The sequence below is a fragment of the Hippopotamus amphibius genome, chromosome 5 (genome assembly GCF_030028045.1).
Source record: "Hippopotamus amphibius kiboko isolate mHipAmp2 chromosome 5, mHipAmp2.hap2, whole genome shotgun sequence".
Classification (NCBI taxonomy): domain Eukaryota; kingdom Metazoa; phylum Chordata; class Mammalia; order Artiodactyla; family Hippopotamidae; genus Hippopotamus; species Hippopotamus amphibius.
This window is the reverse complement of record NC_080190.1, coordinates 95,707,190-95,715,210: the sequence shown is the minus strand read 5'-3', so window position 1 is coordinate 95,715,210 and position 8,021 is coordinate 95,707,190. Positions and strand designations below refer to the sequence as shown.

General features: G+C 38.8%; 1 pseudogene; it reads right to left on the bottom strand.

The window, feature by feature from the left end:
* Positions 1 to 1,826: 1,826 nt before the first annotated feature.
* LOC130854257 (programmed cell death protein 10-like) lies at positions 1,827 to 6,622 on the bottom strand (annotated as a pseudogene).
* Positions 6,623 to 8,021: the final 1,399 nt, after the last annotated feature.

The window sequence follows — 8,021 nt, the reverse complement described above, 5'->3', positions numbered from 1 at the left end:
CGAGAGGCTCTCTTGGGCAGTCTGTGGGAGAAGGATGTTTGTAGAACGATATTTAGCCCCCAAGGAGCTTATTAGAGGAGCTGAACAAACATGTTGGAAAATGATCATAAAAATGTGAGCAAAGACGGTCACGGGAAGTGGTAGTTCTGATAGATGGACACTCTGACTGCGTAGGACAGGGAGGAGACGTGGTCCTTCACTTCCCAGAATGCAATGGGCAACATCCTCACATGTGACCCAAGTGACAGACAGATATTCCTTTAAAGGGTTAAACTCACAAGGATACACACAAAGTTCATCAGGAAACAGACAAAATGAATGGAAGTGTTCATATTTCTTTTAAACACACGTTTGTGCTCTTAATTATTTAAAATTAAATACTTCTTGACAAGCACTTTACATTAAATACTCATTTCCATTTTTCTTTAAATATCAACAAAATCATGTTCTTCACATAATTTTCAATGCATATGCTTACATTTAATTAATAGCTATACACTCGTATCTAAGGAGTATTAAGCATGTGTGTACACAAACTAAATACATTTTTTATTTAATTGCTTCTAGAATCTAAGTTTGAGTGAATTTATTTTCCACAATGTCTTAAAATAAAAATTAAATCACAAACTGTTGAGAAAAAACACTACCGCACTCTTGGTTTAAACACAGATATTCACATCAAACATTTATGTATCAAAGCTTTTGATTGGAGGAGGAAGACACATTAAAGAAGAGAAAAAAAATAACTTCAAGGATTTCTAATTTTTTAAACTTTTCTGCAGAAAAATGGTCAAAAACAAATAAAAAAGCCAGATACAGGCAGTTTGTAGACTCTCTTGACAAATCGTTCCAGTTTTGTCTTATTTTATTCACCAATCCTACAGAGTTTCTCCCATACAATTTATCTTAGACAAGTAAGATGTGGCCATGGGAATCTATTTTTGATAATGAACTATGAGCAGAGGTATTAGTACAGCAGCTATTTGCTCTCAGATTTAAAGTCAAACTAGTTCTCCTGAAAATCATCTCTTTCTCCTCCACCCTCTGGGAGTGAAATCTGGATGTGAATCCAAGCATCTTGGATCCCAGCAAGGAAATAACCCAAAAAGATATTGAAAGAAAAGATGGACTGCATCTGACCAAGAGTGATCCATGTGTTCTAGTTGCCTGTCTGCTCTGGATTGTATCCTAATAAACATTTATCTTTTTAAGGACACTCTTGGGATCTCTTTGTTTTAGCAACATGGAGTATAAACTTGCCAGTGAATCTTCCTGTCTGCAGGAATATTTTTCTTATCTCATTTTACACCTACTTCAACAGATTAAATCTGTACTTCTCAGGCTTAAGGATATGGATAACTTCCCCAAACATTTATTCCTGTTCCCAAGATTAGATTGTGGTTCGTGAACTCGAAGGAACCCTATTAAAGAATTTAAAGAATCTTTAATAGACAGAGTAATAGACAGATTTTCTTATCATTCTTTTCCAGTTTTGATTATCTTTTTTAAACACATGTAGACTATTTATTAAATATCACCAAATATTGTTAAAATATATTATCTCACCACATATCACGTTCAAGTTAAAATGTCAGAAGCAAACACCAGTATTTACAACTGTTTTAAAGAATGTTATACAGTGACTCATTAAGGTGTGGATTCTGTTGGCTTATAATTATTAAAAGAATGATAATAGCAAAAGCAACAAAATCTCAGTGTGCGATTAAGATTAGGCTACATTTTACAAAAATGTGGTATGAAAGGGAAACAATCCCATTCAACATCCTAGATTGTATCTCCGTGCAAAGGACTGATCATTTTTACAGTCAGACATTAAAATTTACAGATAAAAGTAGTTGAGTACGGCCACTGAGAAGTGCATCTCTTAACATGCATGACTTTGAGCCCACAGTTTTGAAGGTCTGGAGCATCAGTTTGGTTTGATGAATTAGGGGCAGTTATGAACAGTTTTATTGTCTTGCTATCTTTAAAATATATTTTCAGAGCATCATTGAAGTTTTGAGTTTTATAATGATTTGTTTCTTTTTGGGTGTTCCAGCACTCTGTGCCTCTGGTGTGGATATTTCCTGAAGACATTCACTGTATCAAGCAGTTCTTTTCTTGCGCTTTTTATATCCTTGTCTGCAGAAGCATCACTCTGTCATTGTTCTCAACTGGAGTCTTAAATAATTTTTTTGTGCCTTTTCATTTAGGTCTTGGAATTCTGGCACTGGTAGTTCAGTCATATTTTTCTATATCACCAGGTGTCATACACAGAAGGGATTCTGTGAAGTTAACTTCTACACTTCTTTTTCTAAAATTTTCATAAATGTTGTCATGTCTGAGACCAGAGTTCTCTTTTTCAGCCTAATAAAAGCCATGCTCAGTATCTAAGCTCCAGACTCACTGACTTTGGAAGAGATGTATGTGACAGGGTGGGAACATGGGGCTTCCCTGCCCTCTCTAGGTGCACCTGCTCCCAGAACTCCAGTGTATTAGCTAATGTGGAAGCTCTGGTTATCTTTTACAAGAATGAAAAAAAAAAAAGATAAAGAAAGGGATGTAGGTAAATTTTCACTGAGAAGAAACTGATAGTCTTAAATCTATGTGCTATAGTCCAGTGGAGATTGGCTGAGAAGTGCAAAGCTAGTTCAATATTTGACAACCTGTTAGTGTGATTCACATATTAACTAATTAAATAAGGAAAAACATGCGGAAGGTGTCTTTTCATGGTTTGACAGCTCATGTTTTTAGGCTTGAATAATACGACATGGTCTGTACCACAGTTTATTCATCCTTTTGCCTACTAAGGGACATCACAGTTGCTTCCAAATGTTGCCCATTGTGAATAAAGCTTATAAACATATGGGTGTGTGTTTTTGCATGGGTGTAAGTTTTCAACTCCTTTGGCTAAACACCAAATTTCTTTAACTTTTCATTTTGGAATAATCATCGATTAATCAGAACTTTAAAAAAATGTACATATAGATCCCATGGACGCTTTAGCCAGAGAGTCTAGCTCCCCAGTCTTTGCTCTTAAGAATTTTATTGTCTCAAATATGCAACCTAGAAATGCCTACACTATTTAAATGTTACGTAAAAAAATAACTGAATGAACTAGAAAATGAAACAGAAAAATATTGCAAGGTATTATACACGATTGTCAAGAACTGTGAAGGCTCTGAGTTGCCTGAATGCCAGCTCTCAATCTCATGGTGTTGGCAGAAGACAGGGGACTCCCGGGTACATGGTGAAGGTTAGTTTATTAGTTGCAGTGGTTGTAATAGACAGAGCTGCATTAGTTTTGTACTGGTTTCCTGACCTTCAGTTCTCATGGAGCAGTGACAAGAGGGCTGGAAGACTCACATACAGGGCTGCATTGCCACAGAGAAGCCCAGAGCTATAGGACAGCAAGCCTTCCTGAACTGGGCTTCAGTGGACCCTGGTATCTTATTAGACTGAGCTAGTACTCATGCCTGATTCCTCTGGGGGAATCATTATCTGTATTTCCCAAGGCTGAAAGCAAACATGCTATTTGCTATTTAGGAAGCCACTAGTTCTACCATCCAGGGCACTTGGCTATAAAAGCATCCTTGCTAATATAATTCAGAAGGAGGTCTAGCCAGTGCCTCACCTACAAGATGTGTGGATCATAAGAGACATAGGGGAATATTGTCTCCAAAGATCTGAGCATCGGGGAAGCATTTTATACCTAAAAATAAAAGAAGTCGTCAAGAAAAAGTTGGTGCTTGTAAATTATAAACAGTATAAAATAAATTTTAATATTGTATATTAATGTATAGAAAACAGCAAGACCATATGTAATAAATCAACAGACAAATCACAAAAAATGCTATAGGCATAACTGAATATTTTAAAAAATAATCAGTAAGTATTTGAAAAGAAATTTCAACCCTGTTAGTAATTAAATCAATAAGCCAATAATATCACACCTCAGTTCTCGCCCTGTGGATGTATATTGCTAAAAGTCATGTAAATTGATAGAATATTTCTATGGGACATTCATTAAGTATGTATGAAGCATTTCACATCATTTACACCTTTGGTCTTCTAATTCTACTTTCAGGAATTTGTCCAGCTCTGACATAGGAGATCTTTACATATGCAGATCCACAATAAGTATATTTAAAGAGGGTGGTATTTAAATTGGTATCAATCCAGATGGGTAATAATATAAATTTTTAAAGAAAATAGACAAATAAACTTAAAAGGATACCCCAGCCATCAGAAGATATTGATATAAGAAACACAAAATGAGAAGAAAAAATATCCTCAATATATTTTCAAGCGTTAAAGCAGGTTAGAAAACACAGTACAATGCCACATCTCTCTCAAAACAGACAACTGCATAGACACACGCCTATAAAGACAAAGTTAAATGCAGGTTTATGCTGAAGTCATGCATGATTCTTATTTCTGGATTTATAATTTCTCTACTTTCCAAAATTCTTGGTAGACAACTTTTAAATTTGACATTCCGCTCCACAGGAGCTGCAATGACAGTGCAGAGAGGTCCCATGCACCCTCACTCCGTTTCCGTCCGTGGTCACAGGTCACACAACCAGGGCACAGTAGCAAACCCAGGACGTTTACAAGCACATCACGTGTGCAGACGTGTGTACTTCACAAAGGTCTCCTGGTGCTACACTTCAGAGTCACTGTCTCCCTCTGCTCTCCATCCTGAGCCAGCGGCTGAAGGTCACTGTCTTCCCAAAGGGAGCTGAGATCCGCTTCTTTCATTTCCTTTAATGCCCTTGACATCCATCCTTGCTCTTGTGTATGTCAGCAGTCTGTTCCTTTTTCGCTTCTGAGTGGTGTCCCACAGTTGGCTGCACTGCAGAGTCTTTGACCATTCACCCATTAAGGAAGATTTTGGTTGTTTCCAGTTTGGGCTACTAGCAGGACGGCAGCTCTAAGAAGCACTGCACAGGCCTTCGTGTGAACACAGCTTAAACCCCTCTGGGATGAATGCCCAGAAGGGCAATTGCTAGGTAGAGTAGTAACTGCATGCTAATTTATTTATCAATGTTAAAGAAACTGCCAAACTGTTTTCCCATGTGTAATCTTCCATTATATAGGTAATGTAAAGGAGACCCAGTGTCTTCACATCTTTTTCAAAATATGGTCACCAATTTTATCTATTTATAGCTGTTACGATATACTCGTAGAGATATCTCATTGTGGTCTTAATTTGCATTTCCTATTGTCTAGTGATGTGGAACACATTTTCATGTACTTCTTTGCCGTCTGTGTATTTTCTATGCTGAAATGTCTACTCATGTCTTTTGCCCATTTTCTAATTTTTGGCAAAGATATAAAAGTAAATCAATAAAAGAAAAATAGACTTTTAAACAAATGGTGCTGGAACAATTAGAGATATGTATATATATAATACATAGTATCTCCAATATATATATTATATACACAATTAATGAAATGCAACCTTCTTTCACCTTATACTTTATACAAAAATTAAGTCTAAATGGTTCATAGGTTTAAATGTAAAACACAGGAGAAAATCTTGAGGAACTAGGGATTGGTGAGATGTTCTTAGACATGACACCAAAAGCATGACGCATAAAACAAAACAAAGATGATAAACTGGAGATCATCAAAATTAGAACATTTGCCCTACTAGTTGAGTTTTACATTTTTCTCTTTACCTGCCACACTGAATTGCTAAGTCATTTGAGGAGAAATTTTATGTCTGTTTATATTAAGTGTGTCTATTACAGGTGCCAGAAAATGATTAATTGTGATTTAATAGGCAGTGCCCCTGTATATTAGAATATTTAGCATATGTTCAGGAATTAATGTTTATTGAATATTTATACCGCATGGTGCTAAAATCTGCACGGTGGAAATTCTCTAGTGCTCAATAAGCATGTAATGAGTGATTTTAATATACTCACCAACCGAAAGGATGGATAATCAGAAAGAAAGAAAAAATGGGAGGTTAGTTCACTTTCCAAACAGTATTAGGAGAGACAATATTTACCTATGTAGAAAAAAATTTGCAAAGGAGTAAAACTATAAAGTATTAGAGAAGGAAAAGGTGAGTGTAGGTCAGAGAGGACACAGCAGGAGCTTAGGAGGAAGTGGAGAAAAGGCACATGGAGAGACTAAGAAGACACGTCCTTGGAGACTAACTCTGGTTACTCCTCTTACGCAGAAGGCAACAATCATTTTCATCAACAAGGAGTCATAAAACAAAGTCTACAGTGGAAAGTCTGGGCATAACACGGAATCAATAAGATAACAATTTAAAGTATATTTAAAAAAACCTCGCAGGACAAAACTCCATTAACAACTCCCCGTTTCTTCTTTGCTTGTTTATTTTTACTTTTCTGAAAGGGAAAAATGCCCTCCTCTTTCTAAACTCTGTGTCTAGTGTTCTTTCTGTTCCTCTTCACTTTCCCCGGAAAGATAAAACTTCATGTCAGAAGGAAGCATATCTAGAATGTCACAGCAAGGACCCCTGACAATCCAGCCCTCTATAAAGAGAAGAGAATACTAGAAAAATGTCAAAATACCGAGAACTGGAAATGAACCAGCAGCTTGCAACCGCCGGAAAATGTTTATCAAGAAAGAACGGCGGCATCGCGGTAAAGACAGCAAGGTCTGTGGGGATTAAACTTGCTCTGTGCCCAGAGCCCCGGCTGACGTGAATGTCAACAACCTTTAACTACGGCGGATGTGAAAACCTCCCCGGGCTCACACGTGGGGAGGGCGCGTGGCTTGGAGCTCCTCAAGGAGCTCTCCCTCCCCGAGAAGGAGCTGCCTGGCCGCTGGCTGGAAAGCTCCGTGCTCAGGGGTGCCCTCCCTCTGTTACACCCACCAGAGTGCGTTCCTTTGCAGTAGCCCTGTAGCCCTGGCATTTGTCAAACAGCACCGATGGCAGTGTTTAAGGCTGCAACCACCTGAAGTGACGTTAGCCCCGACTGGCACTGACCAGAGCCTGACCCCAAAGCTTGAGGCGAATCTGGGAAATGACATCCACAGGGAGCTTTGAAAGCTCCCAAACAGTGCTCGGAATCTAGACGTGCAGGAGATGGACAGCTGTGCGGGGATGGCGTGGGCAACCGTGCACGGCTGGAGAGGGTCGAGCATGAAAGTGTCGGGAGGCTCTGTGCGGGCAGCACGCGGAGCTGGGGCCCGGCTGTGACCTCTGCAAGGACCACAGCACGCAGGCCCTCAGCCCGAAGTCTTTGCGGAAATCTCTGTCCAGCCACGCGCTGGTCAGCAAGCTAGGCGAGCACAGACGTCGCAGGTTGCTCCGAACCCAATCCCCGCCTTACAGAACCGTGCAGAGCAGCCAGGACCAAGCCAACGGAGCAGAATTACAACAAACAGCAACACCAAACACTGGGGAGGGGGGCCTCTGATGTCCATTGTTGCCACACTGTACAGTTTAAAACGTGCCCTCATCAACCACAACAGAAGTAAGACCTACAAAAACAAAGGGAAGCATGTCCAACATGCGGGAAGAAAAACAGGCAACAGAAATTTCCTCATAAGCCCGGCGGTTGGGGTGAGGAGACAGAGATTTTACATCAGCCCTTCCTAAAATGTGCAAAGACTTAAACAAAACCCTGTCTAAAGCATTTTCTAAAATGTGATGGTAGCGTTTTATGAGACATTATTTATTGTCCGACTCTATTTGTAAGTTGATTGGCAGTTGTCAGAGACTGGGGAAACGGGGAATTTGGTAGGGAGCACTTTCCTTTCTGGGATAATGAAAGTATTTGGGAATTCGGCTGTGGTGATGGTTACACACCTCTGTGAGTAGACTGAAAAAACCACTGTATTGGACATTTCCAGAGGGTGAATTTTGTATTATTTGAATTATACCCAATAAATCTGTTGTTTTAAAAAAGACCTTCATAATACTTAAAAGCAAATATGTGTGTGAAATCAAACTAACAATTGCTTAACTAACATAATTTTATGTAATTCTTAAAATGTCACCTATTTTATTAGCAATGCTATTTATTGCTTGC